The sequence below is a fragment of the Arvicanthis niloticus genome, chromosome 19 (genome assembly GCF_011762505.2).
Source record: "Arvicanthis niloticus isolate mArvNil1 chromosome 19, mArvNil1.pat.X, whole genome shotgun sequence".
NCBI classification, from domain to species: domain Eukaryota; kingdom Metazoa; phylum Chordata; class Mammalia; order Rodentia; family Muridae; genus Arvicanthis; species Arvicanthis niloticus.
Genome location: NC_047676.1, coordinates 14,085,020 through 14,103,486, shown reverse-complemented (window position 1 = coordinate 14,103,486; position 18,467 = coordinate 14,085,020). Strand labels below are relative to the sequence as shown.

Here is an 18,467-nt window from a genome sequence, read left to right as displayed (position 1 = left end):
AGCTCATGCAAGCAAAGGAGGAGGGATGGGCTCATACCAAAGCACATAATGGATGAAACACCAGGCTACCGCCATGTGGGTTTACCATGATGTCCTAGCATCATCCACCCCAAAGGCCTGAGGGACACTATAAGTGTTCCAGAATATTCTCTTTTACCTTAGAAACATAAGCTACTCCACAACCCAGATTTTATAAAAGGTACAGATGTATAAGGTTGAAAACACTTATACAAAGCATAAGCACATTCCACTTACTTACTACACCCTCAAAAATATCATTTTAAAGGGCAAATAGTCTGTGTGCATGTGTGTGTTTGTGTGTGTGTGTACATGTGTGTACCTGTGCATGTATGTGTTCCTGGGGTTAGAACCGGCGCTCTATGGTTGAGCTATATTCTGAGTCCTTGTATAATTATTAATACTGAATCAGGGTGTGACTAAAGGTTCCCAGGTTGGACTTGACCTTGCTCTGTGATGCAGGCAGGCCTTGGACTTGCTGCCTTCCTGCCTCCGTCAGAAGGCATGTGCATTCTACATATATGTCTGGGCTATCAGCCCTGAGTGCCTTCTGGTAACTAAGCTGACTTAACTGCACTCTTAAAGCACAGAAGCAAGTGGAGCTAGTCTGTGCTACTTACAAATAATGTTAACAATTGTGGCTTAAAGTTGTAATTGGAAACAGCACGCGTTCTTTGAATGGGCATAATGACATAACAAATGTGCTTACCATCATTTAATCCGTCTTAAATTAAATGAGCAGTCCTAACTTGAGCATTTATTAATAGACAAATGGCCAGGGGACATGGCTGAACAGTACCCTTGCCTGGCATGAACATGGCGCAGACTCTCTCTCCCAGGACCATTAGAAAAGAAGAGGGGTGGGGTGGGGGGGACAGCATCATGCTATACTGGTAGACATGTAATAGATTTGTTGTAACCCTCACCATGTACAAGAGTAAGTAAGCATAAACTCTGCTGTAAAAGTACAGGCTTTGGGTGACAGGCATGAGTCCATGTAGGTGGCTCAGCTGTGGGAAAAGTACCACCCTGGTAGGGAATGTGGAGAATGGGGGAAGGGGAGACTGCATGTGTGGGAGGGGAGGGCACATGGCGAGTCACTGCACCTTCTGCTCAATTTAGCTGTGAAACTGAAACTGCTCTGAAAAATAAGTTATTAAAGAGGAAGAGAAAAAAAAAAAAAACCACCAGGTCCTTCTTACCTCTGCCCGTTACAGATGAAAATACCCCCGAGAACGTGTGCCACTTCCTGCCTCTCTTCTCCCTTGCCTTCTTCATTCACTCACTGCACTGACAAAATGTAAAAGCCAAAAGAAACTACGGATCTTTCGCAACCCACTGTAATTGCTAGAACTATTACTGCAAGTACAAGAATGACTTCCTATTCCAAGGTGCAGCATCATAAAACTGTGTTCCGTTCCCTGTCAATCAAGAGAGCATGCAGAAGGAGAGTGAATGAGGGGGTTGTATTTTTTTTTTAAAGATACCTATATACCCTTGAAATGTAGTCCTGCATCTGACAGAGGAACAATAGCTCAATACCTCAGTTCAGATTTATTTGATTTAAGCCTGGATCTTTATGTTGCTTCTAGGTGCTAGTTTTCTGGCCTATTATTCTTGAATAGTCCAGCCTCCAATCTGTTTCTGTGATGTGCCTAATAGGCCAGATTCCTACCCAGAACTGTCCAAGGGTCAGAAGAAAAGGGCCACATTGGTGGAACTCATCACTCCAGTTCTGGCAAAGATCTAAAAGGTTTCTGGGTCTTCCCTACGCCCCCAATAATGCAGTTAATGTACAGCACCTTTAAAGAAATCAAAGACAACTTACTTAAGCAGGAAGCAATGACCTAAACTTTACTGAAACAAATCAATGAAAAACCATGTAGATAAAGTAGAATATCCTGGTCACGCTGCCTATGACCCACATTCTCTGTACAAGGGAGAAGCTCTCACTAGAACCTTCTCTCTCCAGTTGCGTATTCTCATATCCCATGCAAGACTCTTTGGCACATAATAAGCAAAAGGCCGGAGCATGTTCCACAAACTACAGAATTTTATTTGATAACATTACAATTAAAGGAAAGCATCATGTGTTTTTTAATTTTACTTTAAAAATAAGTCTTTGACTAGCTGCGATTTCCCTGCACTAATAGTTTTATATTATTGACTTAGGATCAATACTGCAATCTGGTCTTCTTATCAACCCCACTCCTATAGCCTGTAGAAAAATTCTTGAGTCTCGGTGAATTATGAGTTATTTTTTTCACTATTCTCGAAGCTGTGACATCTGCAGGAGAGAACAAGGTGGAGATGAGGCCCCCATTGATATCTTCTGTAGAACCCTAATCTCCTTACTTGGGGTGGAAACACACATCCTAGAAGGCTCCTCCTCTTAGCATATATCATTGAGCACGAGGTTCCGGTATATAAATTATGGAGGTAGATAATATATTAAAAGCACAGCATAGGTCCAGTTGTCTACTGGTCTCTATAAACAGTGCTTACTACTACTGAAACTATTCAAAAAAGAAAGCAAGCCTCATCCTTCTACTGTATTAACACTTTCCTGATAGCAGTTTCCAGGGAAGAGGGCTTGAGTCAGTGTAAATTAACAGAGCTGGAATCCAGTCCAGGAGTCTTTTATTATTTTTTTATTAGTATACGCTAATTGTCGAGAGTGATGGATTTCCTGTGACACATTCATATATGTTTGTCACATGTTCTGATTGTACTCATGGCTCCCCATCACTTCCTTTTACCACACTTCCCACAACATATCAAGAGGCTTGGGTCACTAACTCAAGTGTTGTCAACTGCGAGAGAATACTAGCGAATGAAAATATGCCACACGTGCCAGAATTCCTGAGTGACCAGCAGGCTCAGCCTCACTTCAACTCTTGGGCAAAGGAGGACGGAGATGAACTGTAAGACTAGAAACCTTTGTACAAGTCTTAAAGTCATTTTTGCTACACATATCAAGCATGGGACCTATGACTACCATGAAACCCATGGCCTTCTGCTGCCTGGACTAACAGTGACCTGTTTTGCAGGGCATGGTGGTGTATACCTTTAATCCTACCTCTCTGGAGGCAGAGGCAGGAGGATCTCTGTGAGCTCCAAGGTAGCCTGGTCTACATAATGACTTCCAGGCTAGCTAGGGCCGCATAGTGAGACACTGTCTCTAAATAAATAAATAAATAAATAAATAAATAAATAAATACTTTAAACATACTCTCAAGTTGTTGACCTTACAAACTATTTCCTACAGTAAATGAGAGAACTTTCCTCCTATGCCATACCTTCTTCATTCAGAAAGTGCTGCAGGCTCTGGGTAATATTTAGACATGTTGATTGATTATTCAGATAAGGAAGAGTTCTGTGGCTTTATTCTTCAGTTATACATCCTGCCAGATGAACCAAGCTAAGTAGCCTTCTTACGTGGCATAGAATGAGGGCTCAACCAATTTTCTTCTGTCTTACACATTAATTATTGAGCTGGGAAGTCCCTATTTGGAAAGACAAGGCAGCTTTGCTGGAGATAAATAGGCATGGAAAGAATTCTGCACCGTCTATGAAAACTCATGAAGTCCTATCAGTAATTAAACATAATTCACAATGAGTCATACTATAGCAGTTATACACCTTACATGTTTATCAGAAATTACATCCAGGTCACAGTACTGAGGAGGAAAAGGACACCATAGAAAAGATGGCAGAAAAGAGGTGAAAAAAAAAAAGTCTTGATCTCAGATTGTAACCAACTATAGCAAAGCTTTTGATATCCCACTGAAGGGACCTGGGGGCCAGACAAGCATGTTGATAAACAACCAGCTCTCATGGGTTCCACGGGGCTTCTAAGTGTAAGTTTCAAAACAAACTATTAAAAGTCTTGTCCTAAAGCTGAGATGAGTCTCTATTAAACACTTAACTACAGGTTCCATCAAATAGGCACCAAATTATTGCCAAGATAAACATTAGTAGGTGTTAGTTGAAAGAGAGAGGAGGGAAGCCTGAGGTTCTTCCAATTCTTTGAAGTTTCATTTTAGTGAAATAAAAACTCAGAGAGCCAGACATAAGGATGAGCTGGATTAAAACATCGATCACCCTTACCTGCAGGAGAACTTGGAGACAGTGAAAACCAACCGACTATGAGATTGAAAGACGATTCAGTGCCACTCTGAAAAAAGAAAGCAACTAAAATAGACAGCCCCTTCCCCCCACCACCCCATAAAAACATAAAAAGGCACCTAGACAATGGGCCAGGTATTGTTCACAAAAACACTTTGAGTCAAATGCACTGAAGTGTCATGGGGGTTTCCAACTGACGGGCAATTAGATCATTCAAAGAAAGAATGCTACTCACAGGGAGATAATGCCAGACTTGAGGAATGCCAGTGTCTTTTCTGTCTCAATATGGTTTAGGGACACTATAAACTATAAACATTCCATATCAGGAGACAATCACAGAAGAACCAGGTCACAGACCCTCATGTCTAGAGTCTCCAGCTGTAGACTTGGGCAGTCTCCCTTCTAAGTGTGGAAATCTCTAAATCATCTTTGTGAAGAACAGACCCTCAGTCTGTGCCTTGCTTCAGAAAAGGATCACAATGACCTCAGAGGGAGTTCTTTGGCCCAAACAAGACACGGTCATCAGTTTTCCTAATTCCATCTCCATGAGGAATTCTTGGTTAATGACCGCAGTGTGGGCTGGAAGATTCCATTAGGGAGCTTGCAAGGTATACTGAAACATTCCAGCTTTTTTAAATTCCAGAAGAATTACACAGTAGCATAAGCAGATTCTTTGAGACAAAGAAATGTGGTTTATTTCAACCAAGATGGCCTAGGAAAAAGGATGAAGATCTACTCACTACATATGAACTATTAGAGTCTCATTAGATGAATCTTTCATTCTTATTGCTAACCTGTTTCTGTTTTTGCTTGTTTGTTTTTTAACCCATAATGACATAAAAGCTAAGCTTTTAAGACATGCTCTCAAGACATAGTAGCCATGTAACTATTTAGCACTAATGTCCATTTATCATCCTGGAAACAAACACCAGATGATTCTGTCCATGCTTCCCACCAGTATAAATAAAAAAGCAATAATAAGTTGGTTTTGCTTTTCTTCAAGCGAGAAAATAAAATTGCCTCAAAGACGAATGTGTCAAATGGCTTCAAACAACCACATGGGCCGAGCACTGTGTGAAGTTCTAGGGAAGCAAAAGTCAGGAAGACAGGGTTTCACCTTCAGGAGTTTCCCTGCAAAGTGCATCAATCATCCACTTGAAATGACAGGAAATCAAAACTGGCAGAGTAGAAAGTGAAGGCTGGACTGCAGCATTAAGAACTGCCTTGCTAACACCTTACAAATTTGATGAGAGATTTGAAAAAAATAAAAAATAAAAATCTTGTGGCCAAGAGTCCAATCTGAAGCTATTCAGACAGTATTCAAATGAAGCCAGCACTTTAGGGCAGAAGTCATACCCACATCTGTCTAGACACAGAAGTACACTTCTTATGGAGAACATTCATGGGGAAACAATCTGATGTCAATGCTAGTCTTGCAAAGAAACTTAGTGACGGGTTCAGATCATAGTTTATAAGAATAAAGTATTTCCCTTGTAGAGAAGTGCTCCATCCTAAGAAGTCAGAGTCCTTTGCACAGGCCCTGACTCACCCCAGCCAGCACACCTTTGTATAGAACAAAGAACAAATGCCAATCATTCCTTCGATTCAGGAACAACTCTTCTAGAGGAAAGACTTGAAAGATCTTCCAAACCATTGGAAGCTTTTCTTAGGATTTTGAAGGTTGGTACATCAAGTCTCTGCAGGATTAGGCGCATCCACTCCCACCGAGGCCAAGGGGATACCCAGAGGGCTCTACCCTCTCAAAGAAGAAGGGACATTTAGGGACACTCCTGACAGCCCCAAGCATCCACTGCCCATACACAAAGCACACTCTCTCAGTGTGGGTTGACCTCAGCTCCTCTTGGAAGGCTTTTCCTTCTACAGCTAATCTCCCAAAGGCTTGGGTTTTGATGAGAACGTGAGATACTTAAGTGTCTTTTGTTTCTCATGATTAAGACCTTGGAATTAAATTAAGCCAACCCAGAATTTTCCCTCTGCATTGTTGAAAGTGTTCTTTATACTTAACTCTTTCCATAATAGATAACTGAACTTGGACTCCCTCACGTGCTCGAGATCTACAGACAGGCAGTGGCAAAAGAGGAAGGGTTAGACTAATGACTGACAGAAGATGATTTCATGCCTGTTCCAAGTGTGGGGCCCAGTGAATCTATTGGCTGGTACTTATCTCTCTGTAATTACAGGACTGCTCAATTCCCTGTAAGTTCCTTTTAAAAAAAATAAAATAAAATAAAAAGATACGTCCTGTGTCTCCCAGCTCCATCAACAAATAAAAATGACTTCCATAATATTTTACTATTGTTTAAAATTAAAAGAGTAGAGACCATATCTACATCATAGATTTCCAGGGAGAATTTTGAAAACACATAAACCTCTGTTACAAATGCTATTCATCTTTTAATAATGAAAGGGAATTCATTACAAAAGGAAAACTTGCAACTTTTAGCTACTTAAAAAAATAACTATTTTATTTACTGCCTCAAACCCTTAAGTGTATATATCACGTTCTTCTAACCCAATGACAGCAAAGAGTAGGAATAGAACAATCTTCCCATATTCAAAATGGGGTGAAGGAACAGCTACACTACCAACAGACTGAGCCCATTCCATGGGCTTTCTAAGAGGTCAGATCTATACCAGTTATGCCTTGGGACCCATTAGTGATCCACTGTTGCTTTTCTTGCTGAAATCTCCCAATCTAAATGTTATCTTTAGACATTTAAGGAAATGGTGGGAAGAAAAAACAAAACAAAACAAAAACCAACAACCTAGCAACCACCTGGAAATACATGTCAAAGGTAGACTGGCCACCTGGACACCAGCTGTGTAGTAATCGGCTGCTCAGCCATCAGACCATGCATGTTCTTTCAGCCACTTGCACATACCAAGTGTAAAATCCCCATGATCCACGGCTTCCAAATGACACACGGAACTTGGTATCTGAGGAATCTGGAGAAGGAATGGTAAGTCCCAGACTCTGAGCTGAGGTTGGGATAGAATAAAATTAACTTCAAGAAGCTCTCTGCTCTGTTGCCCCCATTCGTTCTATGTTTTTACTCTACCATTTAGTTTAATCAATATGACCTGGCCCTATCTATACATTAGGTGATCTATGAAGACGCAACTGGAATATTTGTGTTTGTGAACTGAACTCATTTCCAAGGACAGTTGTAAGGAAAGGTGTTGATTTGATAATAATCAAACGTTTGTTGTCTAAGTTAAGCAGAAGGCATGAGACATCCTCATACCCCAGCCCTGCAATTACTTCAACCATAACTACAGTCTTAGTATGTAAAAGAGAGGCCAATTGAATTGTTTAAGGAAAGTATCAAGAATGTGTAGAGAGAACATCCCTAGAAATGGTTCATTCACTGAAGCAAACAATGTAGTCCTCCATCAGAAATTACTTTAGAAATCAATGTTGTGTCACAGTTTTAAAAATATCAAAGTACTAACATAATAGGCACTCCACTAATAAGAATAAGCTTAAGAAATACAGATATAATGGAGCTGAAGAGGTGGCTCAGGATAAAGAGCCCTTACTATGTTTGTGAAATACCCCAGTTCAGTTCATGGTACCCATGTCGGATGGCTCACAGTCACCTCTAACTGCAGCTCTAGGGGATCCAATGCTCTCATCTGGCCTCTGAAAATTCCTATGTCCATGCAGCAGACATACACATAAATAAAAAATATATCCTTAAAGAAAGAAAACTAGACACATCCTGTTATAGTGTGCTGGATAGACATAATCACCCTCCTCATCATCATCACCATCACCATCATCATCATAAACCTTTAATAGTTAAAAGTAAAGCTGAAGATATTTAAGAATAAGACAATGGGAAATAAAACCTCAGGGCAGCCTGTCATGGAGAACATCAAAATCAGGGACAAAGGAGATAAATCACAAATGTCATTGTGTTTGTTGAGGGTTCATTACCAGCTGGTTCCTGTAAGTGATGTAAAGACAAGGACAACATCCTGAAACAAGCCCTGCTTGTCTACCCTGATGTGTGTGGCTATGAAGCACGACCTTCCATGAACTCAGCCCTTTTCCAGTCCACAGGTTCCATTAGAAATGAGCCTATGGAGATGAGCCTGACCTCAAAGAACACACAAATTAGAATAAATGGTTCTAGCATAGAGTCGGGGAACAATTCATTGTTCCCTTAGTAGGTTTCATAGTCTCAGACCTCGTGTTCATCTGCAAGCTTGACTCCCAGACTCACAAAGCCTGGTGAAATTGCTCAGTACGGATGGACCCAAAGCAAGCACATCACCCTCGTTGACTTGGAAGAACAGACAGGCAGTGTTCACTGCCCTCTGCCCCGCTCTCACTCCCTGAGTTGCGCTGGGCAACGTTCCCACAGTGTGATATGATCTGTTTCCCACAAATAGCAGTTTTATTCTTCACTTGAGACTCAATCTTAGGAGGAAGCTCAGCCTCGTGAGCCATCAACGCTAATTACTTGTAACGTCTCAAGGCTCTGGGACAATTGCTACTAAGGTTACTGCCTGGAAACAGAATAATTGCACTAATTGGAGTTCACCATCTATTCATCTTCATAGTAAGCATAACTGATGAAGTGAATTTAGTGTCCATATAAGGATGCCATCTCAGCTACCACTGGCAACTGGCAGAAGACATGTGCCTGCCATGAATGTACTGCATGTTGGGACAAATACAAGGGGGTGACTTGCATCAGATCTGTACAGGATACCTTAAGGGTTAATAACAGTGGCACATCCCTGCCTTCTGAGTGTTTTAATCCAGGAGGAGAAAGACATCCAATCATCACCAAAATGTCCACCGTGCTATAAGATGTAGGTATATCTTTTCGAATGTGTCATTTAACCTGTGCCCTTTACTTGACACAACTTTGAGAGTCGGGGAAAGAATATTCCAGGCTGAAGAAACAGTAGGAATGAGCTGGAAACATGAGGAGAACATGAGCAAGCATTGTAGCCCAGCCACCAAGGGTGGATGAAGGTGTATAGAAAAGGCATCAGAAGATGAACGGGCAGGATCTGACACATTGGCCAATCTGTTTTCTTCGAGATGCAACAGAGAATTACAATTGCTCGTATGGGGTAAAGAGATGCCAGGCTGGAAAGCAACATTCTGAGTGATGTCCCTGAAGACGAATGCTACTCCACACCAGCAATGGCTCAGGTATATGATAGTGGGCAGGTATAAGAGGCTACAATGCTTTGATACCCAGGATGAGCCTTAGAGGGAACAGCACCGATACCAGCTTTCAGGCCTCAGTAGAAGAAGTTCTACTTAAGAAAGAGTGTAGTTGAAGAAGACCACAGATGGCTTAAAAATACACATTGCATGGAGTTCAAACATTGAGATTTTAAAATAAGTATAGCACGTGTCTTCCACAGAAGAAAATCTCCCAGTGAAACTTTTTTATAAAAGATACCAAGTAGAATCACCTTCCAGTTAGGTTAACGCCCTGGGCTTGTTTATTCCATGTAGTGAAATGAAGTTGTCATCCTCAGTTTCACAGTGGACTAATGAGGTCATATTTGCATTGCTATAGTTAACACTACCTGACATGACCTGAGACTGAAAACAAGAAACCAGTGGCTGATTCACCTGAGAAATCACCCTCTATGATTGCAAACTGATTTTAAAAAAAAAAAAAAAAAGCAAGTGTTAAGAGCAGACATACCTGCATCTGCACGTGTCTAGAACATCCCTCAAAAAAACCCTTTATGGACCACTACTTGTTTTGTTACAGGGAAAGGCCCTAAAACTTAATAGTCTCAGCTTTTGTAGTCATAAGGCACATGATGTCTGACGTGGTCAACCATATCCCTATCTTAATGTTCTACTAATCTGAAGCCTTTCATGAAAAATCCCAGGCTCTTCTGGTACCTGCTTTGGCCAAAGCCCCCATCTTCAGGGAGAGAGAGGGGGGAGGGGGGAGGGGAAGGGGAAGGTAGGGGAGGAGAGGGGGAGGGAAGGGGAGGGGAGGGGCGGGGCGGGGAGAGGCGGGGCGAGGAGAGGGGAGGGGCGGGGCGGGGAGAGGCGGGGCGAGGAGAGGGGAGGGGCGGGGCGGGGAGAGGCGGGACGAGGAGAGGCGAGGAGAGGAGGGAATATCTAGAGAATTTCTACCAATAATGCAGATGCTGGGGTAAGATCCGGAAGTGGCTCACACATATGCTCGATGTTTCTGTCCCCTTCACTACCATACCTGATAGGACTTCCCAAGAAGCTCCCCCAGAATAATCTTTTTCCCACTCTAGAAAAACCTAAGATGGGCCCATCTCCCTGAACTGAGAAAGCTTTTCTCTCCTCCTTTTTTCAGTCTCTTGCAGTGCTTGGGAGTCATCATATAGAAGAAAAGCTTTATAAGACAATTGCAAAAGGAAAACTAGGTTCTACCATGCGTTCTATATAACTGCTGGGGGATGCTATTACCTAAAGCACAGGGGCTAAAGATTCGGAGGCCCATTCCATGTGCCCAAGTCCTTCATGAGAACTGTACAGATCATGGGACCTGCATACCTTTTTTCCATCCTTAACACAGTAAGTCCAGGAACCGGTCTGGTTCCTGCATCCATCTCTGCTTTCTCTGATGAGAAATTCATCATGAGCGATTCTGATGAGAATCTGAGGAAAATTAATATTTCTTCATCTCATGCACCAAATAGGAACCTTTATGCTTGGCTTCAATGTCTTCATGAAGATTCAATCAGGACTCTAGTTGTACAGACCCCACCCTTTTACTCCCTCTTGAGATACTGAGCTTCCAACGATTTTCATAGCAAACTATCTGTTGTGAGATCAATCCGGAGCTGTCATTAGCTGAACTGCACACCCCTAAAATTCCTAAGTTGAAGCCCCACCTTCTAGTGTTATGACTGAATATGGAAAACAGGCCTAGCTAGAGGTAGGTCAATCAATACAGAAGCAGATAAGGCGGAGCCTAATCCAATCTGGCCTGGGTCCCTACAAGAAAGGTAAATTAGGACATCCTGAAAGACAGCAGTGATGTGTATGCTCTGTGATGGTTAATCTTTATCATCAACTTGACTGCAGTTAGAATCACCATGGAAACATATCTAGGTGCTTCCAGAAATGTAAGACCCACCATGGAAGGTGAGTGGCAGCGTTCACTGGGATAGGATCCCATTGAAAAGGAGGAAGCCAGCTATCCCAGCATTCCTTTCTCTCCAATTCCTAACTGCACATACAAGGTGACCAGCAGCCTCACTCTCCTGCCATCGCAATTCCCCATCCACCACTGACTGTACCCTTGGAAATAAACCATCTCCTTTAAGCTAATACAGAAGTGAGAAAACTAATACAAGCCCAGAGAAGGCAGCCAGAAGCCTCAGAGGAAACCGACTCAGAAGTACCTTGATCCTGGACTCCAGAACCACAGGGAAAGAACTGTTGCTGGTTATCTTTCGCAGTCTGTGAAGCTTTGTGCCGGCTACTGGAGGTCAGTAAGACAAGAGCCAACGGCTGTGTCTCCACTTCTGTGATGTGAGCCTTCCCACCCTCCTTCCCCACTCACCGTTTCTCCTTTCCTTTCTTCACACTCTTCCCCCTTCCTTCTCCTCAGACACTATGAAGAGTCAAGGGTGGTGCTAGGATTCTAGAGGCCACAGGCTGCTGACATCACACTACGTAGCTTTGCTTTCTGCATCAGACTTGTCAGAAATCCCCTAGGGGAATCCAGACACTTCTAGAATCAGAACGGAATGGCTTTCCCCCTCTCCCCCTCCAAAATATGGCTGCAAAAGTACCCTGGCTCAAACTTCCCTCAAGTTGGCCCATTTCCTCCTTTGCAAAAGGGTTTTTACCAACATCTGTATTACTGAGAAACCCTACTGCTCACAATTCCTCTTTGCCCCTCATGACTGGAGCTATGGAGTCAGCTGCAGAGGCAGATAAAGGTGTTATCAGGAATTCTTATGGAAATGTATCCCAGCCAACTGAACGCCACACTAGCCTATGTGTGTCTGCCAGTATTCTAGACCCTTTCTCTAATTGTTGGCTATTTCTTCTACTAGGCAAACTAAGCTAACAGTGGCCAACATGCCAGGGCACGTTGGTTTGCCATGAATGTGTTACTAATATTAACCATCTTAATACCCTAAGGGCATTTTTTTGAAAGGCATAACTCCCCCAGTTCTTACCTTCCTCAAGTAGACATCATTCCCAACTCAAAACCAGCTATGGGCCCACTCACCTAACAAACAGCCCCTCACTTTTCTTGGTTTTTTTCTTCAGTGCATCACTCTGAACTCCTTTACCACTTCTCTGAGAGTCTCAGCTTGAGGAGCCCACTGTAGAGGTGACAAGTGACCCTTTGATGGTGTGCCTAGCCAAGGGGGTATCAAAATAGGAGAGAGATCCATTGAATCCCACGTCTCCACATAGAGAGACCCCAGTAGCACAAGCCCACTGTCCCAATCTGCAAAATGCCCAGTCTGTCCCTTCCTTTTTGCCTTAACAGGCAGTTGTTGCTAGAAGCAAGTTTACAGTCAAAGCTTTAATGTTTCAAGAGCAATAAAGTGATGTTCATTAGCTAACACTGTTTGGGGTTCACTGTGGTGATACCATTTGGGGGTTACTGTAGTAAAATCATTTGGGGGTCACTGTAGTAACACCATTTGAGGGTTCCTGTAGTAACATTGTTTAGGGTTCACTGTAGTAACACCATTTGGGGGGGTCACTGTAGTAACACCACTTAGGGATCAACTGTAGTAACACCATTCAGGGGTCATTGTAGTAGCACCATTTGGGGGGGGGGTCCCTGGAGATTAGAACCATGTTGACTTTTGCATTAGTTTCATTGTCACATTGTCTTTTTGTTAAAATTTCTTTTCAGACCAGTTATCAGTTGTCAGAGATATCAATAGAATTCTTTTTCCATTGAGAGATGATCTTGTCTTACCTTGGTGAAATCAACTGCTAGGATCCTATGACATTATTGCCTTTCTCTGCACTGTTGTTGGTTGAGTTCACCTAGACTCTACTCATCCAAGACCTCAGTGCAAAGAAATACAAAGCCATGCTCTCAAGATGGCGGAAACGGAAGTAGTCAGAGCACAAAGCCAGTGGTAGAGTAAATGAGTTAGTCACGATTTTTTTCCTGCCTTTGTTTCATCCACCAATGAAAGGACTAGAAAACCATCCATGAGCTTTTCATTGGTCAGTCATTGCACTGCAGGAAAAAAAAAAAAAGAGCTCTCATACCATTGTGAATCAGAAGGACCTTGCACCTGGGAGACTGATAAACATCACCCTGATAAAACAACACTCCTAACTATTTATATAAAAACCAATCACTAGCAATTCTGAAAGCAAGTTTCTAGAATCCAATTGAGTGAGCCCTGGGAAGTTAGAGCTTGAAGTGTCAACAGAAGATCACCAAGGCTACAGACGAAGCCCTGGTACCACCATAACCCCGGACAATAGGGTGCTACTTGTAATGTTTACCTGAGGTTGCGTGATCAAAAACCCCATGAACTACTGTCACCACCAATTGTTAACCAAGGTTCATGCCATTGTCCTTGGGAACATGAGTCATGCAACGATTCCAAGATACCTTAGTTGATCATATCAATGTCTTTAGCAAACACCCAAGTGGTCCCCTAATTTCACCTTACCCTATCCATGAACTACAGGACAAAGGCAAGGGAGGGGGAGGGGCCTATACACCTATAAGTTACAGATTCCTCCTCATTTTTCTTCTTTCCAATTATATTTAATGACCCTAAAAGCAAATCTAGAATGCTGATACCATTTTCCCTGTTTAAACAGCTGAGGACTTCTGTGAAGGTCAAAGACAGCAAATCCTCCTACAGGACTCTTGAGTCTCAGGACCAACCTCAGGTGGCCAGGACAATGGAATGCAAGTCTCTGCAGACTCCACAATCCAACCAGAACTTTGTTCCCCGTATCTTTAAGGACTAGCAACAGGGTGCTGCTGGCTTCCTTTCTGATACACTAACTCCACTTAATAGTCTGTTAGTATCTAACTCTCCTCTTCTCTCAGTCTGTGGTAACAGTGTTTGGAATAAACCACCAATGGGAACTAGCTGTGTGCCTTTTCAAACCCTCTCTGCCAGGCAATCCAGGAAGTTCATAATACACAAACTTCTATCAGGCAAGCTTTGCTTGCCTGCCTATTTCTCCATCAGCATAGAATAAAACTCTTAATTTCAGTTTACCCTAGGAATATACCCACTTCTGAGACTACTCATGAGTATGGAGGGATTAAAAAGCATTCTGAAAGCTATGAAGTTACAAACTGCAGGTTTCTCTGGAAAACACACACACACACACACACACACACACACACAAATGTCTAGACTGTCTTAAATGTGAACATAAAAGTTTCCTACCTAAAGCTAAACTTAATAGTTTGTCCCAATCTGAATATGTGTTAAACAAAACTTGCTAAAAACCAGTTCTAAGCATTCCAAAATTAAGCTCCATACTTAACAGACGACCCAGAATGCCACAGCCCTTTCAAATGCCCAGATCAGCTCAAATAGTGTGACTGGTAATTCTAAAGAAAAAATTAAATCTGTTTCCTGAAGCTTCCAAAGCAGACAAGACCAGCAATGGGCACAAACACTCTGAGTTGAGTATCTGTCACCTGTCTACAAAAGTGCACACACTGGATGTCTCCAGAGACCTCCAAACATGTTTAGGTCGTTTGACTCAAAATTAGTCTAAAACTGGCTTTTATTTCTCAAACGTGTACCATCTACTGACAGCCACCTAATTCTGCATTGTTCACTTTAGGAGGAAAGGTGAGACCCAATATCAAAGCCAGGACTTTGGGGTCATCTTAATGCATGCTATATATGATTTGAAATATGAAGAAAATCACGTGCGTAGAGTGTAAGAAATAGAGTCAAGGTGGACGACATTGGGATAAGGGACTAACAGGTCACTTCTGTGGAGTTCCCCGTGTGGGCAAGTGTGATGTAATAAAGGTGAAAGAGGCCTCATAGAGAGGAACAGGGAGAGGTCTAGGAGCCCAGCTGAACTGTCAAACAACAGTGACACAGAGAAAGAAATGGTGGTGGTGGTGGTGGTGGTGGTGGTGGTGGTGGTGGTGGTGGTGGTGGCGGCAGCAGTGGTGGTGGTGGTGGTGGTGGTGGTGGTGGCGGCGGCAGTGGTGGTGGTGGTGGTGTTATAAGTTTCTGGGCCTGACTATTAGTAACCCAATTGTACATTTTGGGTTTTTTTCTTCTGCCTTACTCACTTGGATGGTATAGCAGGAACAACATCCATACTGGGAAATAACCTGGCTTCCCCTTAGTCACAAACCAACTCATAGCATTTTGAGCAAACCACTGACTTCCCTCAGAGTTTCAAGGTAAGTATTTAGGTACTGAAATGCCCAACCCTCTGCTCCAATAAAGCCAAAATTCAGAGAGCTAGGTTCAGATAGGAGCTAGAAACACTTTCTGTATGTGTATAAAGGTAGACAGGCTAATTCTAACAATGTAGCCCTAACTGCACAGCTGGAAACAGGTGTACTACTGCCCGATTCCTTACTCCAGAGCCAAGTTACGGATAAGACATTTGGAATACTGCTTGTACCTTGAGTACAGAAGGCAAGACAGACGTAAAGTGAACCTATGCTTATTGAAAGTCTGAATAACAGGCATCATTGTTATCACAATGCTAGGACTGACTTGAGGACATTAGCCTTTAGACACTAGGACAAAGCCATCTCCAATCAATAGGCTTTAACTGTATCTACTGCTTGGATAGTTAAACTGTTCGGCAGATGTCTTTTCATTGAGAAACTTGGTATCACTCACTCTAGGTAAAATACTGAGGGTGTTAGTATGCTAAAAATTACTTACTGAGCATTGAGAGTTTGTGTCACATAAGATAAAATGGACCAATAATTAACTTTGGTGAATGGAGTAGGGCTGAAAGCTATCAGGTCTTAGGCACACTATTTGACTTTCTATTTATTTATATTTATTTATTTATAGGTGAAATACATATTATATTAGTGTGAGGGGATTAAAATTCCGTTATGGCACATGGCATCACAATATTGCTGACATCTTCAAAAAATGACAGCTACGAGTTTGATTTTTACTCACTGCTATCTAACTTCTTCCAGATGCTTCCCAAGGCCCTCTCGTGGACCTGGCTTGTAACACTGACCTCGTTTTAAGAAGCATGTGACCAGCTATAGACACAGAGGATGAAGGAAAGGATATGGGTGTGTCCATCACTTTAGGGTGAATGTCGACTCAAAGGAAGGGCTAAGCATGAATGGATCATTATCCTAAGTTGATAATTTTCCTTCATCCTCACAATAACTCTCTATTATAATCTCTACTTTAAAGCTGAGTGTTGGGGCACACTGGGGCTATGCAGTTTGCTAACGTTTATCTAGCTAGTAATGTCGGAGACACCTGAGACAGGATTCTAGGTTACTGACCACAATTCCAGCCACACCAGCCTATAAAAATCGTATCTCTGAATACCATATTCCATATACAATGCACAAACTATTACTAAAATATGTATTTCCAACAAAAGAAGTGTTTAAAAGCTATTAGAGCCCGGTTATCCAAAAGCAAGCTTTTATTAAAGTTTAATTAATTAAAAGTTTACAGAATGCTTTAAGTGACACATGCAAAGGTTTTACCTTCTCCACTGTACCCCACATTCCTCCTCTATAATCCTGAAGTATTTCCTTATGTTCGAGTCCCCTCCGGTGATCACAAATAGTTTCTATTTCCAAATCTCCAAAGCTTTCAGGAATGTCTTCCCGAACTCCCACTTAGCCACACCCTCTGTGCAGCAAGTGCCTCGATCAGCTCTGCTTTATGTGTTTCCTTGGATTCATACTCAAATCCTCTGAGTACAGAAGGAAAACCACTACTGGATTCCCTCTGCCCCACTTTATCCCATGCCTCACTTCTGGAGGGAAAGGATGCAGTTTGAAGCCTACCATTTCCTCCAATGGTGCCTCCTCAGAATGGAAACTGATCTGCACCCTGGTGAGAACATGGCTATGATCTCTGCTTTCAAAAGGTTCGCCACACAACATTCTGGTGTGACATTTGTCTGCATGTTTGTCTTCCGAGCTACAGAGGGATTGGCTTGTAACGAGAGTTCTCCTTTGACAGATTGGTTATGGGCCCTCTTGATTTTCATAAGGAGCCCTGGGATCATAGGGGCCAGCCTGAAACCATGTGACCCACTTTGGAACAAATCCAGTCAGTGCCCACAGAATATCAAATTATGTACATGTATCATATATATATATATATATATATATATATATATATATATATCGTGTGTGTGTGTGTGTGTGTGTGTGTGTGTGTGTGTACATATATGAGCTATCTGGGCCCTTTCATATTGAGATCGGCTGTTTCTGACTGACTATTGCTAAATACAAGGGTCTTCATCTGTCAGCCTGGGTCAGAACTGCAGCTCAACATGGAAGAAACTGGTCAGTAATGTCAGCTCCATTTACTACATCAAACAACACACAGAGAGAGGTTGTGGAGCCCTCAAGGGCCAGTCACCATTCTTAGTCACTCACAGACATGTGTGATCCTTGTTATAACCTGAAAATGGGCATTACTACCTCTGTTTTACAACTGAAAGATGTTCCACACCCAATTTCTTTCCATTAAAACCTGGGCAATCTCCCTGCAAATTCCACCCCCCCCCAAAAAAAAAAAACCCCACATATTTTATATTGAAAGCAATTCTGCCTGTTTGCATCTCTGTCGTTGTTTCAAAGAGTAAGTCTCATGCTCACTGGGTTAGTTCAAGTCTAGAGAAAGAATGAGTTAGAGAGCATTGAGTCAACAGCACTGGAGAAGGCCAACTTGTCCTTGTATGTGGACGCTGTCTTCAGCAACTACCTAGGTTACCAGATATCATGATCATCAGGGAGAACAGAAAGTGAAAATTGCTTACAGCAGTAAAGGCCTATGCAAATCCAACAAACCAGACAGATACCAGCCAGCCAGCTTTGACGTAGTTCTCAGGACTTTTTTTTGGACAGCTTTTGAAAACAAAATTTTACAAGAGATCACAAAAATCAGACCAAAAAAACCCCCTGTATAAGTCCTTTATTTGGTAGTATTTGTTCCAGCATGTAAAGTGTCATGGTGATTAGTGGGAGTTTGAGGCCCAAAAAGGAACATCTTAGATAAACTCGATGCAAACCATTTATTTTAGAAGTAGTGATAAGAAGACTTCCCCTTTCAAGTACGTATTTATGAGGACAGAGATGAACTGTTTTTCAAAAGAGCAATATAAAACCATG

The 18,467-nt window shown here is 42.2% G+C and overlaps 1 protein-coding gene across 3 annotated transcripts in view; it reads right to left on the bottom strand.

Moving 5' to 3' along the window:
• Positions 1-18,467, bottom strand: part of Basp1 (brain abundant membrane attached signal protein 1) — a 51,155-nt gene that overhangs the window by 29,069 nt on the left and 3,619 nt on the right. Inside the window, exon 2 of one of the 3 annotated variants that reach the window (XM_034523654.2) lies at positions 4,129-4,195. The exons of the other annotated variants lie outside the window; for them this stretch is intronic. The gene's annotated coding sequence lies outside the window, so the exon portion shown is untranslated. The remainder of the gene's footprint in view (positions 1-4,128; positions 4,196-18,467) is intronic. 3 annotated transcript variants of the gene reach the window in all.